General features: G+C 31.9%; 1 protein-coding gene across 1 annotated transcript in view; it reads left to right on the top strand.

Annotated features, from left to right (window-relative positions):
- Nucleotides 1-23,468, top strand: part of LOC143223256 (rho GTPase-activating protein 190-like) — a 148,596-nt gene that overhangs the window by 14,896 nt on the left and 110,232 nt on the right. Inside the window, 1 exon segment of the mRNA XM_076450966.1 lies at nt 4,210-4,251. The gene's annotated coding sequence lies outside the window, so the exon portion shown is untranslated.

The following is a 23,468-nucleotide window of genomic DNA, read 5'->3' as shown; positions in this document are numbered from 1 at the left end:
CTAAACCGACTAGTCCATTTCTCATTAGCAGCTACTTCAATCCAGTTTTTCTGGATACCAGGCCATGTTGGTATTCGCAGGAACAAGTTTGCAGACATGGCAGCTAAATATGTCAGTTTCAGCACCATCACTCCTATGCCTATTCCGTACATGGACTATGGTGTTATCTTCAAGGCTCGGCTCCATGCCAGCTGGCAGTCCACTTGGAGTGAGCAACGTGACAACAAACTTTTTTCAAATCAAACCCAAAATTGGACTTTGGCCATCTAGCTTCCGCAAAGTTCGGAAGGAGGAAGTTGTTCTCACTAGGCTACGCATTGGTCACAGTTTTTTAACTCATCATTTTCTTTTATCTGGAACTGATGCACCAATGTGTAGTTTGTGTAACACTCAAATCACTATCAGCCACGTTTTACTTTCTTGCCATCGTTACAATTCTCAACGACGGCAATATTTTAAACATATTTTTTCCCAGGGTCAGTCTGTAACATTGGACAGAGTTATTGGTGATGGTGACTCTGTCCACCTTGATAATGTTTTTAATTTTTTAATGGCCATTAATCTTTTTAATCTCATTTAAGTGTTGCATATTTATTCATTACACCTTTTTAATTGTGGTTCCTTTTTTACAGTTTTAATCTCTCTCCTTCAATTTGACATTGGACAATGGCCAGAACATTAAATAACTCGACACCAGGACTGGAAAGGCCAACTTCAGGTGACTAACACTACTGTTTGAACTATTCGTTTGAACTATTCGATAGTCGTCCTGGCGAGTTGTTATTATACTTTTGCTGCATATCATTTCACACTTTTACTACTAAACTTTTTAGTACTGGCCATATTGACTCATAACCCGGAACCAGGACTGGAAAAACCAACTTCAGGTGACTGATGGTGGTTTTAAAACTTACCTGTTAGTCTTCCTGGCAGGTTATGATCATTACCATTCTGCTACAGGTAGTTCTTTACAACCTTGTTGACTGGATGTCAACATTGGTTTTATGCCATTTTCTGTTTTAATTGCCGTTTTGCTTTTATCTTCAATTACTTTTACAAATTTTACTCCATTTACTTGACTTTTATCTTTTTTTACTGGACATTTGGCTACTCATTATTACGATTTTGTGGAGTGTCTTTTAAAACTTTTATTCTTTTACATTTTGATAATAGCTGCTATGACACACAACCCGGAACCAGGACTGGAAAGGCCAACTTCAGGTGATTGACGGTGGTTCTTGAACTTACCTGTTAGTCTTTCTGGCAGGTTATGATCATTACCATTTTGCTAGAGTAAATATTTTACAACTTTGAAGACTGGATGTCACCATTGGTTTTTACACCATTTTCTGTTTTAATTGCTGTTTTGTTTTTACCTTCATTTACTTTTACAAATTTTACTCCATTTACTTGATTTTTACTGGACATTTGGCTACTCATTGTTACAATTTTGTTATGTATCTTTTAAAACTTCTATTCTTTTACATTTTGATACTGGTTGCTATGACACATAACCCGGAACCAGGACTGGAAAGACCAACTTCAGGTGACTGATGGTGGTTCTTGAACTTACCTGTTAGTCTTCCTGGCGGGTTATGATCATTACCTTTTTGCTAGAGTAAATACCTTACAACTTCTTATACTCTGCCTTCTATCTTAACATTGTAAATTAAGTGTCAACATTGGTTTTATACTTTTTTGTTTTACCTTCATTTCCATTTATGTCTATTACTACATTTATTTATTATTATTTTTTTTTTACATTTTTACCGAATGTCTGGCGCAGATAGCCTCGCTGCTTTGTGCCATAAAACACTAAATCAATCAATCAATCAACCATATGCAAATAAGATTTAAAAATAAATATATAACTTACTTCTAAGTTTCCAAAATAGATGTGCTGGTGTTTATTTTTCCTGTTAGATTTTGAGTTATCTGTCAAATCAAGTGTATATAATTGAATGATAGAGGTAAAATTATATGTAAAATTAGGAAACTATTATTGTTGTAATGCTATTTCAATGTCCATTGTTTGAGAATTGAATCAGTACACTTGCTGATTTATATAAAATCAACATTATAAATCTTGACAAATAAAAGAAATTTGAGTTTATTTTTTTTATATTTATACATTCATAAACACAGTGTTTGATAGGAAACTAAAAAGCTTTACTTACCTTTCTTGATTCTGTGTGGTCTTTTCAATTATGTTTGAATTGGAACAATTTACATGGTTAAAACAGAGCCTTAAAACAATAATACATTGTATTTTTTGTGCCTGTTGTCTATAGTTCTTGTTTTTGCAGGTTTTTGTTGACCAATTACAGTATCATTATTTCTTTTTTCTTGTGTGTGTGTGTGTGTGTGTGTGTACAGGTTTAAACAGTCTTGAAGCTATTTTAAAATACTTTGTCAATAGCTTTTACATGATCATTTGAATTGTTGCTATATTTAAAATTTTCTCTGACATTAGGATTCAACTTGTTTAAGAATAAGATATTTAGAAACTGGTTTGTTAAATGTTAGAAAGGATATATATACTATACATTTGCATTTTTTGCAAAATTGCATATTTAACTGTCTGTACATGTACCATCCTGACAGCAAAACAACTTATCATTTAAATAATTAAAGGAGTATGCCATTTATTTCTCATTCTTTAACCACATGAGTATATCACTCTACATTTTAGCTTCAAATATTCACCAGTTTTGCCCTGAAGCTATAATTATCCAGTTGATATATGAACTTGTTAAGTCAGTCTATTGAAAGATGTTTTGAAAACTTGCTTTATTTTCTACAGAACTATTGCATGTTATATCATTTAAAATTGGTTCCAGTAAATGAGTGGTTCCTAGGTCTGAGGAACATATTATATGGGTGAAGTTTTAAATAATTAATATACGAGGCCATACTCCCAGGCTACTTGCCTTGAACTTCACAACTTGAAAAAGGCTTCATTAAAGAAGCTAAAACACTCGTCTATTTTCATTCAACAGGCAGTTATAGCCCATTAATGTTTTCAAACCAGTTTTTTTCATATTCTGTTATTGTATGTAATACACACACATCACATTGTATGAAATGCTAACAATCGCATTTTCTTTTATGAATATATTTTGCATCAAGTAATTTTTTCCCCTTAGTTATTGTGAATTTCCCCTTGTGTAACAATTTATGGCTGCTTGTAAACCAAGATGTGCACCTAATGTTGCTGGTTTAGTAATTAATAAGAAAATAAATGATGGTGTGATAACAAAAATATTTCTTCAATACAAGTTTGTGGTTGAGAAAGGGAAAAGAATTAACCAATTTTGATATGTGTTTTCAACCAGCTTTTTACATCACTTATTATGCTAATTTTAATTTCACACTAATATATTAATTATGTTATATTAATTTAAAATGTTGTGAGAATCAGTTTTTAAACATTTCATTTAGTGAATGTCTTGGACTTTGCTTAAGTTTTTTTATTTCCTTTGACAGTGATTGAATTAAATTCACCATACTCCTATTTTAAGAGTGTAATCTTTCTCTTTTTGTTACATTTCTAGAGCAAATAGATATATAATTATAGGAGAATAGAATGTATTCCAGAACTTCAATTTGCTGTTAAATATAAATATTTTGCTACTTCTCATTACATTTAATAAAAAAATGTGCATATTTCTAGAAGGTAAAATCAGTAGATACTAAACAAAAACTGCCCTGGAAATTGGGTAAGTAAGGGAAATGTAATGGTTTATCTCTGTCAGAGAATTTATAAATATTTGTATTCCTGCTAATAAATATTATTTTACTAATTGGTGATCTCTGTGATTTTTCTTTTAATGTTAAATGTAAAATATTGTTTTGAAACAAACAAGATAATTGAGAAATAACAACAAATATGTCATGCCTGGTTCTTCATTGGATCAGTTAAAAGTTTATGGACTCAACATTTTAAAATCCAGTCACTATGTCCCCATAGTGAACACAATGCAGGTAGTTCATTGTGGAGATTTGTGCTAAGTGAACAAAGTTCTCATGACTTTAGGAAATGTATAATAAATGAAAATGTACATAAGTGTGTTTATGTATAGATACATAATTTTGAAAAATTGTTTTGCAAATGGTTTTGTGCGTGTGAGTGGGAAAAATATAATTTGTAATTGTAATTGATATGACTATTAATATGGAATATAAACCATAATTTTTTTTTTTTTTCAGATAAATTCTTTGATTGCACTGCATGGACTAGCAGAGAAATTGGTAAGAGAGTAAATTTATAATTGTTTTAGGTGTATGTTCTTTGTATGAGTTAACATTTTTGTGATGGATCACAGGTCAAAGACCATGTCAAAATTTTATTGAATTACTATTTTATGAATTTGTCTAAGTTTAGAACCAAATTATAGATTATAATTCAAGCTTTAATATTATACAAGTTTTGTTTAATTTAGAAGTAAATATTAAAAGAACACATCTAAATATATATTTTAGCAAGTCATGTATGCTGAATGCAGTACTATTTAAAACTAGGTATTTATGATGTCAAAATACTAAGTCTGTTTGTTCATGCAAATAAGCAACTCAAATTACTGATATTAACAAGCTAGAATATATAAAAAAGGAACCTCATCTTTTTATTTCACTGAGGTATGGCTTATGTACTGAACCAAACACTGTGGCCCTGTTCACCTTTTTCTATTTTTGAAAGTGGTACCTTATGTACACTTACTTCAATATATGATATGAGAACAATCAATCAACAGCTTAGAATGTCCCCAGAGTGGTTTTCCTTATCATTTTAATCTTTGAAGAAACTTCCACATTCTTTCTGTCCAAAATTTCAAGGAGGTGAGTTGTGTCTTTAGTCTGCTTGAAGTTGCATATTTTTTTAAAATCTAAATACATCTTAGTTACTAAGCTTGATAAACTGTACTTTAAATTCTGTTGTATCAATGTAGTTTATGATTCTTTTTGGTTATTCAACCATATATATATATATAAACCTAAAAAACAATTGTTTGATGTTCTCCTTTTGTAAAATTTTAAAAGGCTAAGCAACCTTTGCTCAGCAGCAATTGAGTACAAAGGTTGCAGCGAGAAGAATTGTTTGTTCTACATCTTGATTCATTTTTCTATATTTAAAAAAAAAACAATTTTATTTCTAAATAGTAATAATCTATATACATGTATATAATATATAATAATTGAAATGTGACTGTATATTACAAAATAATAGGCTCCTAAAACACAGCCAACACAGGGAAGATTATGTAATGTTAGCTAGGCCATGACTGGAAGGTTAAAATAGTGTGTGTGTGTGTGTGTATATATAAATGTATAGTTATGAGACTTAAGCTACTGAGAATAAACACTTGTATTTTTGTGTTATATTATTCTACCATGAAAAAAAAAAAAGCTTAATATATTTCCTTTTTTTATGATCATTATGAGGTTGGTCAAATGACGCCCCCCAGTGGTTCAGCGGTATGTCTGTGGACTTACAATGCTAAAAACCGGGTTACGATACCCGTGGTGGGCAGAGCACAGATAGCCCATTGTGTAGCTTTGTGCTTAATTAAAAAAAAAAATAAAGAAATGGTCAAATGACAGATCTTTCATAGATGGAGTATATAAAATAACATAAGATAATCTTACTGAAAAGAAACATTTGAAGTGTATTTAGGAGGTTTTAAAGAGAGTACAAATAATATTTGAGATTTTGGGGATGAAGAATATTTTTTTTAATCATAACACAAAATCACTGCACTATGACTAGTAACAAAACAAACTATTTTCACAAATAAATATTTAGTAAAAATATTTCATTAACAATCTGATTTTTCTGTATACAAAATACTTACAATCTTTACTAAAAGCCTGTCAAGTTTTGTAAATATACACATGCTGTGTCAAAAGTTATACTGCAAATTCTTAATGTATGCAAATGTGGAGATGGACTTAATAATCAGTGATGTCGAGAAACCCACTTGTTGAGAAATTTGGATGCAAAATGGCTCGTTTGGGTTGAGAAAATATTTTACATAGAAGAGCAAACAACGTTTCAACCTTTTTCAGTCATCGTCAGGTTCACAAAGAAAGAGGTAACTGACCGGAAGCTGACCACATGTTTGAAAGGGGTTGTGTAACTGAGTGTCGGAATGTAGAGGGCGGTGTTAGATGTTTGAATATGTAATTTTATTTATTTTATTATTTTAATATAGGTATAAAGGCATTCCTTTATATTGGTTTTATTTTGGGTTTAAGTTGTTGTATAAGTAAGGCTTCTTTAATTTAGCATTGTTTATTTTTGTTTCTTTATTTAGTATTTGAGTGTTTTCTATGGTTATGTTGTGTTTATTTGACTTGCTGTGTTCGAAAACGTGTGAAGGTGACTTTTATGTTCTTTGAATCTGGTTTCCATTTTCTACTTGTTTCTCAATATAGAAGTTGTGGCAGTTATCACATTGTATTTTGTAAATAATGTTGGTGTTGTGTTTGTCAGTGTAGTTTTTACATAGTATAGACCTCAGTTTTGTGCTTGGTTTTTGAATAAATTTGGTATTAACTGGAATGTCATATTTTGTTACTAATTTTTGCCAAATGTTGGTTATTTTTCTGCTGATGTCTGGAATATATGGTATGCAGCAGTATATGGTTTTGTGATTTTTTGATTTGTGAGATATATTTACTTTTGTTGGTTGATTTTGCTTTCTGTCTAGGTGTGTGCATATGTTTTCTACGGTTTGTGGGGGGAAACTTATTGATGTTGATGAAGTATTGTTTTATTTTGTCTAATTCATCGTTAATTTTATCTGGTGAGCATAGTTTTATGGCTGTGTTTATTTGGTTTCTTAGTATGTTGAGTTTTTTGTTTTGTTTCATGTGCTGAGTCCCAAGGAAGGTATTGTCCAGTATGGGTGATTTTTCGGTGGATTTCTGTTTTGAATTGTGTCGGTTCTTGTAATTTTGAGGTTAATAAATGATATTTGATTGCTTTCTTCCTGTTCACATGTGAAGTTAATGTTGGGATGTATAGAGTTAATGTGATTGAAAAAATTAAGTATGTGTTCTGTAGATTTGAATCCCGCAACCGTGTCATCTACATATCTGTACCAGTATAGTGGTGGACGTAATGCTGTGTTAATTGCTTGTGTTTCAACCTGTGTCATAAAAATATTGGCTAGAACTGGTGATACTGGGTTGCCCATACTTAGGCCATTTGTTTGTATATAGTTTTGGTTGTTGAACATGAAGTTTGTCTTTATCATAGTGAATTCTATTAGGGTTGCTAACTGGTTACTGGGAATTTCTATGGTTGGGTTAGGGTCTCGGATATAGAGTTCTAAGGCTATCTTGCAGGCTTCAGTGGTTGGAACTTCTGTAAAGAGGGATATAACATCAAAACTGGCCATTAAGGCTTTATGATTAAGTTGATTTAGATTAGACTTGAAATTAAAAGTCTTTGATGAATGAGCTGGCTGATGTTACATATTTGGAGAATGCCCATGCTATGTATTTACCAAGATTGTAATTAAACGATTCATATGTGGACATTATTGGTTGTAATGGACAATCTGGTTTATGAGGTTTGGGGATTCCGTATATTTGTGGTGTGCGTGAGTCGGTTTTACGTAGGTAGGAATAAAGTGTTTGTGAAATTGTGTTGGCTTTTTTCATATGTAGTAGTAATTTGTTCAGTTGCGTCTCATGTGTCTTTGTTGGGTTTGTGTGTATTGGTTTAAATTTGTTCATGTCTGATAGGATGTTATTCATTTTTTGGATGTATTCATTTGTGCTCATTATGACTATAGCGTTACCTTTATCTGCTTTTAGAACCCTCTACATTCCGACACTCAGTTACACAACCCCTTTCAAACATGTGGTCAGCTTCCGGTCAGTTACCTCTTTCTTTGTGAACCTGACGATGACCGAAGAAGGTCGAAACGTTGTTCGCTCTTCTATTTAAAATATTTTCTCAACCCAAACGAGCCGTTTTTGCATATAAATTGGAGATGGACTTGTATATTATATCCAGCCTGTAGTGAAAGGGTTAATAGACTGAAATAGATTTTAGATTTTCAAGTGTATAAGTAATCAATGATAAAACATTTTCATTTTTTTAAATAATAGTTTAATTTGCTGTGATAAATTATAATTATAATGTATTGATGCAGCTGCTATGCATTATAAAAGCAAAGGTACACACAGTTTGTCACTGTTCTTGTATTTAGTGACAAATGGAAGACTAAAACAAAAGTTGTGTTGGCTGAAATTTCACTTCTCCTTTGATAGTTTAATAGCCAATGTTACATTTCTGAAAAATGAATTTCGAAACCAGATGATTTTATTCCTGAAATATTAAATTTCTTTTCTTGGTGCAAGTTACTCTTGTGCTATCGATAAACATGACTTAAATTCTGAATGTTCTTGAAACGGTGCAGAGATTGCATGAATTTACCTTAGTTCTCCTCTCTCCAACCTTCTGTGTGATTTATTGTGGTTGATTTGGATTTTTTGATTGTAGCTGTGCTGTTAATTTTTTGAGTCAGAGTTAATTCTATTGCAAGTACTTCTAAGAGTATGTACAACTTTGAAGACTTTATGCACACTGCTGCTGGTAGGCAAGGTAAAATTATGACTGTAGTATTCAGCACCTACTGATCACCACAGTTTGGAGCATTAATACCCAGTTGTCTGCTGGTGTTTGTGGCAGTTTACACAGTTGTGTAAATACTCAAGTTGATTTTCAACAAGACAGATCTTTTGCTTGAGCATAAATGTGTGTATAGCAGGATTTGCTTGCTAGCCCAATTCATGAAGTTCTTGCTGCTTTCATTTCTTTGTTTTCTAAGGTGTGTTTGTCTTAAATCTTGAACTGATTTTACTAAGTATGGCTAGGAAATTTAAATTAATATAATTGATTAGCTGTGAGTAGCAGTTATCTCATTTAGTGGCACACAAACTAATTGATTAATCGAAACAGTAGTTAAATCAATTAAATAATATTGATGTTTTTGGTTATTATGTTTAATTATTCCAATAACTAATTAATCAAAATTATAACTAAATTGATTATTACAAAAAAAATAATCAAGTCATCTAAATTACAGTTTCTAACTGTTGCTGTATTTTATTGTTCAGACTATCCAGGTAATCAAAATGTTGCCATGAAACTTGCGTTTCATTTTTTTTTTTTTCGTGGCAAAGCTAAGGTACAAATGTGTTTTCTACAATTGGATCTTGCTTTTCAGTTACACTTCAGATTCATTATCCCATAACATTTTCTGTTTCTGCTATCGCTCTCAAATGTATCCAATTTTTAATAGGAGCTAACATTTTTATCTTCCTTGACTTAAATTTTTACAAATGTCTCTTTCATGGGTTGTGCTGTGTTAGGAAATAAGCATTATTCTGGTCTTTAGACTTTTTAAGAACCTACAGCTCACATGAAGATGTTAGGACTTTAGACTTTTCAGTATGCTCTTCTTGAATATTTTCATCTTACTTCACAATCCTTTTGTGTTAGTTAATACAGACAATCTCTACTGTTGTAACTTATGTTAATAGTTATAGAGATACTCATTCTTTTAGCCTTTGCATTAATGATGTTTTTGTACATGTTAGATATACAAGACTGTTTAGCTTAAGTGTTATTGCTTAGTTTATTTAATGAGTTTTATATTGAACAGTTATTTAATTTTTTTTGTAACAAGTTAATGTTAAAAATTAATTATTTTAAAAATGATAGTTACGACAGATTTCATTACATAACTCTGTGAGAGTTGTACATTATCTGTGCTGTTCTATTGTTGTACTAAGCTTTTGTAATATTGTTGATGTTATCTTATTTGAAGCTTTTAATTTTTTTTGTGAATATTACTACTAGGGGACTAGATTTTTTTTCTGTTGCATGCTATAAGTACGTACAGATACAGCAAGTTAAAAAGTACCTTGAAGAAAGTAAAAATTAAGAAAAGTGAAATTAGATTGCATGATTGTTAGTATAGTTGCAATTGGTGATTTCTAAAGTGAAAGTTTCACAGTCTGTATTGTAAAAATAAATACAGAGAAGAATGAATCATCCTGTCAGTTGTATTTTCATGTTTTAAAATAACTGAAATAATCTGTGTAGACTCTTGACTTAAGGGAGAATTATTTAAAGCTCAGGATACAACTACGGCAACCAGTGGGCTAATGTAAGTGAACTTATCACTGATTGTATTGTGATAAAAGAGGAGAGAAGAAATAATTTATCTTGTCAGTTAGGTTTTTAAGTAACTGAGCCAGTCTCTGTGAACTTTTGATAAATAAGTAAATTGTTTAAAGTTATAGATTCAACTGTGGTAAACAATAGTGTAATGAGTTTGTGTTCATACATTTGACTTGTTTTGAATATATATTGTTTTAAAACAAGCAAATTGTGTGCTGTCCCTTTTTATTGTTGACATTTATCACAAACATTTACTTTTGAGGATCTGGCTTCCACAAAAAAATTTACAGTACTTTATCTTCATTATCAACATAATCACCTTTTAACCTGTTGCATTACCAGTGTGAAGAACATTTTTACTGACTTGCTTTCTGGAGGTCATTGCTTTCTTTACATGGTTTTTCATTCACCCTGTGTTTTTCAGTGTGTTTGCAAATAGCTTGGTCATCTTATATATTTACTTTTGTGACCAACCATCATCTTCCATGCTGCTGAACTTCATATCCAAATTTTCTGACATTTGATGTTCCAAGTCAATCTTGGAAGAACCTCTTCATTTATACTTACCATCAACTCTGCCCTGTTTCTCGTGTTCTAACCAATATTAGTTGCTTGAAGCACCTGGTTCTCCTCATTGCTCCATTTTGGCTTGTTAAAATCTCCCTCCCCTAAGATGTTAACTTTCTCATTTACATCTAGTCTTCTAATCACTGTGGAATTATCTTCTAAGACAACATCAAATTTTCATTTTTACAGTAACATTTGACACCTACAGCTTCATGGCTGGTTGGTGTATAATCTTTTGTTTGAGAAGCTGGAATGTCTTTTGAGTGTCTTCTGTTACTGTTGATTGGTCTCATTTGGTTACCTTTCAAAGTTGGTGTGTAAGATATTGTATATGTTGTTTATCTTCAGCTTCTCAGGAAATTGTATTTTATTCATATTTCTTTCATAATTGTGGCTTTTAACTTTTTCCTTAAATTGCTACAGTGATGCCTTATCTTTACCACCTTCAGATAATGCATCAGTCCCTTTTGTTTCCATCATTCAAATATCTCTTCTGAGCCTTTTTATCTTCAAGAATTTCAAATTTATAGGTATTTTACTAAATTTGACTTGTTTATTACTGTTTCTTGTCTTCTCACTATTTTGAACTCTTAACTTATTCTCTGTCATATTTTCCTAAAATAATACTTTCTTTTATTAATGGCATCAAGCAAACAAGTCATGATGTCTATATTCTTGATACTTTTGTAATGTTTTCCAAGAAAAATAAGGTACATTTGTACTTCAATCTTGCTTTCATAACTAAACTTTGGCTGCAAGATAATGTAACCACTGTATTTTACCCTGATTTTTTTCAGAACAACACTTGTCTTGTCAGGGCTATTCATTATTTCCCATTTATTGTATTTAACCTTTAAGACTGTTTTGGAAAAGGTTTTTGGTTTTTTTTATATACCTTACAATGAATCATGCTATTTGTATTTCTTTCTGGATACTGTAACAAACTTGCTTGTGCAGTTGATACATTTTGGTTTTTTGAAATTCTCCAAAAATAAATGTTGCATTACAGCTTGCTAAATTTTCCTTATTGCAATGTTTCAAATATCTCAGTTGTAGTATCCTTTAGAGCAGTGGTTCTTAACCTTTTTCAGTGTTTGCACCCCTTTCAAATCAGTAATCATTTCTCGCACCCCCTGGAAACTTAAATATAAAAATATAAAGCATACTCTTATGTAAAAATATAGATTTGCTTTAATTATTCATGGGCATCCTCGCACCCCTTGGGAATCATCTTCGCACCCCCTAGGGGTGCGGGCACCCCTGGTTAAGAACCCCTGCTTTAGAGGATATTCTGCAGACTGGTATGTGGATAACTCTGAATATGTTTTAAAGTTTGTATTAACATCAAATTTCTGTTTCCTCATCTTCAGTATTCTGCTTGCCTCCAGTTATGATTCTTCATGTTGTATGAAATCTATAATAGGTGTTACTCTCTATTATCTGGATTTTCCTTTGGCCACTTGTATGCTGTACATAGTAATTCAAGTATCAATGTACTACCAACACTTTGTTGTTACCAGTTACAAGGGTGTTTGGACTTATGGATTCATTAACTAAATAAAAATACATAGATGATACTTGGAAGTTGTCTAGGACAAACACAGAAATATATATACAACATGTGAGAGTCCCAACTAGACAAATCCTTTCAAATACCATCATTTACACTGATGCTACATGAGAGAGTGATGCCCCTTGGAAGTGAAAAACAGTACCATGTGGTTGCTGATGATAGTTTGGCAGGAACTTTTCCTAACTTGGCCAGAATGAACATTCTCTATATGATGTCTTCTTTCTCAAACCTGAATAGAGAATGCTTTATTCTATTTTGATTAACTTCTTAGATTTTCTCATTACACTGCTGTATTGTTGTTGAGCACATTCTTAGGTTTGTCTGGGTCTTCTCTCCTGTCGGATGTGAAAGCAGTGGTTATCATTTTAAGGTATGTTCAGTGAGTAGCTATTCCTAGTCTACTCCTTTGGCAATGCAAATTGACACTGGTTAACTGCTATATCAACATTTGTGACCACACTTATGTAGTGGTTCCACATATTGCCTGACTCCTTATTTTCTACATTATTTAAAAGTTGATGAAATTGAAGAGGTATCCAGCTAGAAAGATTGCATTTTCTGAATTTCCTCATGTAGTTCAGTCTCTTTAAAAAGCTGTTCTGCTTCATTCATTCTCCAATATGTCTAAACCATTTAATCTACTATAGCTGTAGGTTCTTTCCAGTTTTGCTTAGTTATATTTTCAGTTACTGTGGTCTAGATTTTTACATTCCTGTCTAAACATCACAATTTTGTTGACCAAATATTTTTTATCGCTCTATTCTCCATCTAGGTGTGAGTATTCTGGTCTTTTATATTTTGAAATAGGCCTGCCAATTTTGGAATTTCATATTGAATATCCATGAAATCTGAAATATATTCCCATTCTACTCTTCACCAAATCTGAATTATGGTGGGAAAACAGAGCTTTGATGCATTTTTCTGACAAAATGCATTAAGTAACATAGTTAATCAAAGGTGGATTAAAGGTCAGATAGACCTAAGGCTAATTTTTCTACTTGGCCAATTATGATCATGACAAAAGAGTAATATTAAAACAAGAAGAAGAAAAAGACAGTCTCACAATGTGTTTTGCCTTTGGAAACAATGAGAAAATGATACCAACAGGTTTGCAGGACTCGTCTACATATTAAAGAATAATGTTAGATGTTTCTTCAGCAAGAAAAGTGGTGCCTTAACATAGACAAAATGTACATTTGGATAACAGTATATAGAAAGATGGAAATTACATATCTATAATGCGAAGTACTCTACCATTCGTGTGGGTGCACACAGACAGACAGACAGATAGATAGACAGAGAGGCTTAGATCGCATGAGTAGTCATGTAATTTGCTAGCCAGTAGCTCTTTTTTATTTAACAAAGACATTTATGATCTGTGTGTTATTAAGCAATTGAAAAATCAGTTTTTATGTTCAAAAGTGTCAGTGTATTTAACCTACTTTGGCATATTGTTGACTGAAGTGGGTTGTTTATCCTCTTTAGCATTGAGAGTGATCTTTCTCTTAAAAGATTTCTGACATGAGGCACAAGTATAACCTTATGATTATTAGAACATTTAGGAAGGTTCATTTCAGAGAGTTGTTGCATAGCATTCTCAGCATACTTTGTTCCTTGGTTTCTGATTGGTTTTCAATGTCTACTTTGTATAAAGCAGCTAACTGAACAATTTCTTTCTCTGTGCAGAGCTCTCCAAGTCTGTAGGATATGTACTAAATGGCTTTCTTATAGCTTTAAATAGATTCTCTGTAAATATGATCTTTATGTTCTCTAGAAACCTATATTTTACTGATGTTTTCATATGCCACTGTTCTGTTGTCTAATGTAAGTAACAATATGTCAATTATTGTTAAAGTTTTGACTTTATATTTAAGTAGAGGTTAAAATTACTGTCCTCAATATCCTCTTAATTCTATAACATATTTTTCTTTCTTTTCCTAGTTATTGTTATCTCATGTCTCGTATCCTGACAATTGTTTACCCTTTTTTCATATTTGGGAAATAAATCTTGTAATTCCTGCATGAATATTCTTAGTAGGTGAAGAGCTGCACTTACATCCATTTGAGAGTTTTGTAATAATTGACTTAGCTTGTGAAATCTCTCCTTAATATTTTATATTATTCTTGTTGTACTATAACACTTCTTGGATCTAAGTGCACTTGATGCTTTTTAGAATCATTTGTAATGGAAGTGAGGACTTGCCTTATGGCTTTTTATCATATTTTTAAAGCTTGCATTGTGTTTGAATAGGTACTTTCTCTTGTGTCTGATAACCTCTTAATTGTCAGAAACCCTAGTGTTTGAAGCTCACTGTAGGCAGGTTGAAGCTGAGAAAAATACACAAAACTTCTGTACAAAGGCAGAGAATAAATGAGCTACAGTACAGCAGTCCACAGCACATTGTCCAACCAAACTGGCCAAATGATCACAGCAGGGAGCGTAGTCTGCTTGGAGAGTCTTCTTTTTGATCAAAGCTTGCATGCCAACATATCTGTCTCTCATATAAGATGTAGTGTTGTAAGACTGCCTACAGCAATTTTGAATTCCTCTATTATTCTTTTCAAGGAAATTAGCAAGAACTCTAGCAAATTTTGCTCCTGTGGTAATTTGATCTAAACGGTTACCATCTAAAGATTATTGTCATTTGATCCATATGAGATATGTCTACAGTAGAACCAACAGACCACTGAGTAATACTTGAACATTTAACTGCCTGGATAATGGCAGTAAAAACTTTTTGTAGAATTTCTGTGAATTTGTCACAAACAGTTAAAGATTAAGTTTAATCAATATTGAGGGTTGTAGTCTTTACATCATTGCTTTTACAGTTGTGGTTGGCAGTTATGTTTTTAATGCTTTCTGATTGAGGGCAGGGGGTTGACTTGATATGATGAGGTTGGTCATCAGCAACCAAAGATAGTGTACATTGCTGTTTTCATTCTCTTGGCTGGCAAGAGTTTAAGCACTAGAGGACTTAGCCCTTAAATCTGTTAACCTTTTAGTTTTAGCTACTGTTTTTTTAACTTCTTCATTCTTTGACTTCAGCTTTTCCCAGTCACTCTTGTGTTGGTATATATCTGTCAAATGGATAAGATAAACATTTAATGAGTAAGTATATGCATGTAAAAACACATTTGTGTGTGAGAAAGAGTGATTGTTAAATTGAGCTGCTTAAAAGTTTCATAACAAATAATTATTTATCACTTTCTGAACTTAACAATTTCAAATTTTTACTTGGATGACTTGCTTCCTACACCTTCTAATTAATGATGTGTGTCGAGTTGTCAGCAGATTGTTGACAGTTGATAAATAGGCCTAGGTAAGTCCACAGGTAATTGTGTATTTCTTGTGGGATAAAAGTTTGTAAATTTTAGTTAACATATACAAACAATTGATGCAATATTCCTAAACAAGAAATTTGGCAACCTTTAAAAGAGGAAGAGCTTTTTTTATTTATATTTCTGTGTCTATGATCTAAATATTGAAAATTGTAACAAGTCCAACCTACCTACCAAAAATTACATTGCACTTCCAGCCATTAAATGAGGCCTCAGCACATTCACTTACATTTCACATTTCACTTCTAATTGATTGATAATTGTTGGGTTGGCAGTTAAGTTTTTGGAATTTAAATAAAAATATGGATGTGAAGTGCAAGTATCTTATTTCTTTTATTTAAAAAATAAATATTCAGAGAAATAAAGCAAGTCTGATATTTCATCTGTATGCCTGATTTAGTCTCCATTTTGACAAATGAAGACTTGGATTTTTATTTTTTTTTGAGGAGTATTTAAAGAGGGCACATCTAAATTCATCTGAATTCTATTACTTACCAAGTTAGCAGTGATTTAACTTATTTCTTGAATAAAATCTGAAACTTAGAATGAAGAGTATAAATATCTTCAATCTAGCCTAATAACTTTGGTCTAGTCATATTCTAGGCCTACTGCTTGATCATATGATAAAAAAGAATGTTTGGTACAGATCTGTGAAGGAGGAGCCAACTGACAATATCATGAAAATGTGGAGTAACATCTTGATTTGCCAAGGACTACAATTTTACTAATATGTCTTGGTCTAACCTTATTTAGACATACCATATTTTCATTGCAAATATACTAGGTCATCAAACTATCTGAAGGCAGGCCAATCAAATTTCTGCATTATATATTGCATGATAGACTTACCCACCTTGCACACAAACTTTACTCTCACTTTTTATCTCTCTCCTCTTTTTTCCTTAAAAACCAACAAAAACAGATGTTGGGTCTTTTTTTTTTTTATCCTTTTTTGAGCTTGGGTTTGGGTCTACAACCCAAATAGCCATCACCTTAATCTGCCTTTTGAGGTGAGAGGATGGAGAATTTTGGGTATGTTTTGGATGCTTTGTATTGTACCAAGAACATTTACAAGTAGCTCAACAAGGATGAGCATTTTATATTTCGGAGATAAGCACCTGTTTGAAATTCATGTTAACTTTTAGAAAGTAAAAAAAGCAATATTTTGTTGTTGCTTTGAACATTTAATTAAAACAATGCTTGAATAAAGAAATTTCATTGAGTTTCATTATTATTTAAGTTAGTGATTTTGTTACTTAATAATTTGTTTCACTTAGTTTATGATACATCTGTTCATCTATTTATTGAAATTTCCAAGGTTATTACTTAACTGCTCTTAAGGCAATTTCAAAAGTTTCTTTAGTAGCTGAAGTTCACATAAATATTTGTATTGTGACACTTATTCTAAAACTTGTTTGCTGAAAATAAACGTTTTAGTAAATGTTAACTTAATAGAAATGACTTTAAAAAGCAAATTCTTGTTTATTAAAATTCTTTTGTTTTTGTTATGAGCTAAGTGAGAGAAATTATTGAACATGTGATGCAGGCTTTTATTTTGTTACCCATCCATTCATCTCCTGGATGGGTAGTTGTTTAACCACAACTTTATCAAATAAATGGCAATACAGGCAAAAATATGAATGTAATTTCAGTAAAAGTAAAATGTTTATCTGTAACATAGAATGTGGAATACATCCTGTCTTTTACTCAAATTCTCTTTTAAAATGCCCTCAGCCCTTCCCTAGAACATTTGTGCTTTAGGAACTATCATTAGTATGCATAATAATAGACCAACAAGTAATTTTGTGATTTTAAATATAGTCAGAACAGAATATGTGTGTGTGTGTGTGTGTGTATATTAAAAATAAAACAAAAAAACACTAAAAAAAACTAATGACATATGAATACCAACAGTAAATATAGAATAAAGGTATATTTTGTAAATGGGCGAGTACATTATACTAATATTATTCTGAATATGTAAATCAGTAGTCATGTGACAATTGCAGCATAAAAACTAGATTTTGTAGGTAGTATGATGCCACAAGAAATGTATTGGTTTTGGCAAATGATATGTAAAAGCCCCTTCTGAGGTAAAACATTTGCACACTCCAATCAGAAAGATATGAACTGATTGGGAATGTAGAGTATCTAAAATGGATGTACTCACTTAACGATCTTTGAAAAAGAAACAGTGTGTATAAACTTGGTACAACAAGTCCATATTTCACCTGGGTGCTGTGTTTAACAAATGAGAATCCATGAACACAAAGGTCAGTGGCAATCTGTTCACCTACCTCAGGCAACAGTATGCAACACTAGGATACCATTGTCTTTCTACATGAGATGTCTTATGGGTAGCATGTAGGTGCAGGAGTGTAGGTTGAACATGACCTGCTTATGGGGTCTTTTGTAGTGGAAATTATGCTGCATAGCTTTTGTTAAACTGAATGGTTCTCATGCAGAGCATTCCTGGAAATGGCCTCTAGTGAGGCTCCAAAATTGCTTTCATATAATATATTCAGCCTTTACATATCTGCGTGTTTTGTCTTACAGCCACTGATCTGAAAATAAACATAAACCATAATAAATTTTCACACATTAGCAGTTTTGGAGAAATTTGTGATGGCTTATTTAAGCCAACTAAGTCACAATAAAATCATTCTTAATCAGCCAAAAGAATATATTATAACATTGAAAGATGAAGTTTTATATATTATAATATGATGTTAAAGCATTGTTTTGTTAACACTGTAGCAGTCAGTTTTTCAGATATGGCTTGAATACTTGACTCTGTTGACTAAAAGCTAGCAAATTTTTACCTGCAAAATTTACCAGTTGTAATGGAATAACTAGCATTTATACTGAGTTTGAAAGAACTCTTACAAAATACTTTGTTGATTAGAGAGATATGAAAAACAAATCAACTCATTAAGCCATCATCGATAGATTATGATTAAACGATTATATTTCAAGATTTGATTTTTGTACCTCATGAGAAAACCAGTGAAGAACTTACTTTAGTGTGAAAGAGGTGTTTTGGAAAAAGGGAAAGCTGACAAGGCCATAAAATTAAATAATTGATACTGGGAGATAGAAGTAAAATAGGCTCTAAAGTACATAAACTTTTTGTGTTGCTAATTACAGAAAAAAAAAGTTTTATGTTATTATTTTATTACTTCAAAAGTAGTTAATACAAAAATATACTTTCATAAAAAATATTTGTAGTGTAAGTACTTGTAAATGATAGACAGCAACATATATATTTTCTGCTAACACAATTTATGCATTCACTAATAGTTTGCTCCCTTGAACTATATCACATATGGTTAGCTCACTTGAGTTTCAAGCAAAATAACTTGTATTAAATTTTTATAAACATAATAGTTGATTTAAAAAACTGATAAAATGAATCATGAATTAGTTGCAATATTTTTTTTTTTTTCATGGTAGAGTTCAACTATTTTCTTCTGGTTTTAAGTTGATTCTTTTTCTAAGATAATTATTTATAACAAGGCATTTCCTTCCTCCAATGGGTTAGTGATAAGTTTAAGGACTTGCAACACAAAATTCTGTGGTTCAGTTCTCTGTAGTATGCAGAGTGCAGATAATATAACTGACTTTTATCTAAAACAATGTGTTTTTATCAGATACTTTAGTATAATATTCTGCAACATTAGCTGTGGATGTATTGAATTGTATTGAGCATAAAACTTTAGTTGCATATCAAATGCATTAATGTTTGACTGAACAAATTTATTATTGTAAATATGGCACTTTTTATTTAAGTGATATAAATAGATATTTTTTCACACAAAATGTCACTTGTTAAATAATACTTTTCTCAAAATTTGGTGGTTAAGGTGCTTGACTTGCAACCTTTGGGGCATGATTCTCTGTAGTCAGCAGTTCAAAATTAAGAGCAGTAGAAAATAGTAGCTCATTGTGCAAATAGTTTATGTTGTGATGTTTGATTTAAGCTGAATCCTTCTTTATCACCATTAATTTATGATGCTGCTAATTTGAATGAAAGAAGGTTAAAACTTCATTATTCTATTATGGCATTTTTTAAAGGAAAAATGTAATTTCCTATGTTTTGTTAACATTCAGAATTGTATTTTCTTAAATAGTTGTTTTAGTATGTTTAGAGCACGTGTAACCTCCCACCTAGTGTTTTAAACACGAACCTGGTTATTATTATTATTTTTATTACCACATTATTTTTAGCCAATTAAGGAAAGAAAAATCACGAATTGCAGAAATTACAACAAGCATTAGAATAGACTATATAATTTCTTTTAAAATGCTTTATGCTACAGTATGGAACTTCCGTACGTAAACTGTAAAATAACATAATTGAATTCAGTTTGAAGTATCGGAGGCAATCGTGATTGAAAACGTGTTACAGAAGGTTTCCTGATGCTCGTAGAATATAGGTCTCTCAAAGCTTCTGTTTCCAAACTAGTGATTTCTTACCCTCTTCTGTATGAATCTATTTAGTCCCCAGACCAATCACGTTGCCTGTTTTCTTTTTATTGATTTATTTACTTTATCTTTTTTATTAGTTTTTTATGGGCAAAATATTAACTGACAGTGTTGAAAGAAGAGAAACAACACGAATCTGTATGGTGGCTCTTACGTTGCCTGCACCCTCATTGCAATAAATCTATAGACTTGTAAACGTCTGTGTGATTCGATTCCCAATTTATTCTACAGTGGTATAAATTATTGAGAATGCTGTGTAAGGTGGAGTTGCACGATCTTTGTCCGACAAGAATCAAAATACTAGCAATAAAAGAAAATGAACAGCAGAATTCTCTTGTATCGTATGTGGCTTTTTTAGTTATTCCGTCTTTACTAGATTCGCGATGTTAGGTACAGGAACTATTTTTAAGATCATTTTAAGACAAAATAAATAACCTGACAGTTGTATAATAATTAAAAGTAAGTGTAACATCATGTTATTGTTAGTAGGAAGAAACCTCAAAGGTACCGAAGTTTCAACATGACAGAGAAAAGTTAGTAAACCTGACAGTTTTAAATTAGAACAGTAATAATTGAGAACTCTAGTAGTTCTAAGCTAAATTATAAGTATACGGAAACTTAATACCTTTCTTTTAACGATAAATGTGTACGAGATTGTGAAAGGGATATTAAATTTACCAAAATATAGTTTATGTATTTTATGAACTCTGAGAAAAAAAAATGATATTGCGTAATATTAACATCATTGTTTAGCTTACCATTTCAGATTAGAATAAGTGAACAAATTGGAATATCTTGAAATTAAGTAAAACGTAATGTTGATGTGTGTGTGTGTGTGACGTATTTATATCATTTGTGTGGGTTTATTTTGACAGATAAAGATGCGTAAAAGATCTAGGTTTAGATTTTTAATTTGTAATAAAACTTTCATCCATTAGAGTGTTTGCACTCTATAACAGTTCTTCTCTCCTCATGGCTCAACGATAAGTCTGAAGATTTATAACGGTACAAAGCCGGGTTCCAATGTCCGCGGCTGGCACAGCAAAATTATCCCATTCTTTAAGATTTTGCTTAACAACAAACAAATATTCATAAGAACGACATTCCAGGTCTTGTGTTGTCCTTGGAACTACTTCTTCTGTTGTTGATTGTGTTTAGTGTAATAGCCATCCACAAGCACTAGTGTCTGACATGGCAGTTCTTAGAGCACATACCTTGGTAAATTTTCCCCGAACCTTGCACTACGCCAGAGGGTATGATCGAACGAGACTGCTAATGTTCTAATTTATCCAACGATCTTTCATCTGAAAACAACTACTTATTTCACACTGTAGCTGGAAGCTTGTGGACCTTAGTTAATATCAGATTCCTGTATAATTTCTGTTTTTTTTTTTGTGTAACCTTAAGAATGGACGAATTCACAAGATAACTGGATCAGTGACTGAAATGTGCTAGGTGTTGTTGAACCGAATAGTTTTAATCTCATTCTTACACATTGTCTGTAATAAAGTTGGGTCACATGCTTGTACTTCTTGTTTCAAGTAGTTTGACAATATATAACTTAGTTGTCTCATTTATGGTTGACTGGATTACTAAATGATTTACTTAGGTAGAATTAAAAACAACAAACTAAAATCACTGCATAATATTTTATTCACATTTCGCATACATATCCTCTTCAATGGACCAGTGGTTGTGGATACGCTAAAGGTGGACACAGTAGAACTTTGCTTTAAAACAAAATACTAATTTCTCATAGTCTGGTCATTTAATTTTTTTTTTCCGTAAGCCATTAGTTCTACAGTATTATGGCATTAAAAATAGAAATGATTGACAGAAGTGAGGTAAGATATTGTTAAGATAGCTTTTACAGTGTAACATTGGTGTTCAGCGCCCTTTGTGTCAAGTAATTATCCGTATTCATCTAGTACATAGTTATTAGAAAGAAACCGTGCAGTTGTATTTGAAAAATTGATAAACTTGAAGACTATTTTCCATACTTTTTATAAGTTTAGAAAACAGTGCTTACGGTTTGAATGCAACGTTTACTACAGTTACACGCAGTGAAACGATTTTGTATTGTCAACTTGTAAAAAAGAATAGTTTTAGATATTTTTAAAAGGTCATCGTCAGAAATAACGATAGTATTTCATTAAGATGTCGAATTGTATCTACGACTCGTTAAAACAAACATTCCGACTTAATATTGTAGGCCTGGCATGGCCTAGCGCGTTAAGGCGCGCGCTTCGTAATGTGAGGGTCGCGGGTTCGCGCCCGAATCGAGCCAAACATGCTCGCCCTCCCAGCCGTGGGGGCGTTGTAATGTTACGGTCAATCCCACTTTTCGTTGGTAAGAGTAGCCTAAGAGTTGACAGTGGGTGGTGATGACTAGCCGCCTTCCCTCTAGTCTTACACTGCTAAATTAGGGACGGCTAGCACAGATAGCCCTCGAGTAGCTTTGTGCGAAATTCCAAAACAAACAAACAAACAAAGACTTAATATTGTTACTTTTAAATTCTCAACCATTTTAGAAACAATACAGTGAATTTTGTCTTGCATACATACACTTCCAGCATTATGTTCTCGTATGGTCGTTTAACCTCATTAAATACAGATTAGTTTTGTATCTGTTTATATAGTAAACATATCTGTGGCAGTCTTATTATGTTATTGCTGTTTTGAAATTTTATTCTTGTTTTAAAAAAAACATAGTGGGGTGTTTTATAAATATTTAATCACACGTTTCATAAGACATTTTGACCTGTTATACTTTACGGTGGCGTGAGTGAGGTACTATTATTATATACTTTTAATTATTGAAAATCCTTGAGGGACTAGATAAATAATGTAGATAAAAATGTACCAAACGTAATATTGTTGTATGACAAGTATAATTAATTATATTCATACTTTACCATCCTGAACCTCTTCCTCCCTCCCTTCCCTTTTTTATTTTTCTTCTTCTTTGGTTTCTCCATCGCGGGTGTTATAAATCTGATTTTAATACCCGCGGCGGATAGCACAGATGACGCAGTGTGGCTTTGTGTTTTACAACAAACAAACAAATGTTCAGAAAGTCTTTCATCCCATAAGAATTCATATATGTGTTTTATTACGTATGGTTAATGAAACTGTTGTAGTGTAGTCTGTATAGAATGACGTAAATGCCGATTTTTACAAACATTTCTTAGGTCTCTGTGAAGAATATTTTCATATTAAGTTCAAGAAAGAAAGAAATTAAAATACAAATGTGTTAATATTACTAACAGTATTAGCGCTAGCTAATTCATTATTGGTAAGTTG

Source organism: Tachypleus tridentatus, chromosome 8, assembly GCF_004210375.1.
Source record: "Tachypleus tridentatus isolate NWPU-2018 chromosome 8, ASM421037v1, whole genome shotgun sequence".
Lineage (NCBI taxonomy): Eukaryota > Metazoa > Arthropoda > Merostomata > Xiphosura > Limulidae > Tachypleus > Tachypleus tridentatus.
The sequence above is the reverse complement of the archived record's forward strand: the minus strand, read 5'-3'. Positions and strand labels throughout refer to the sequence as shown.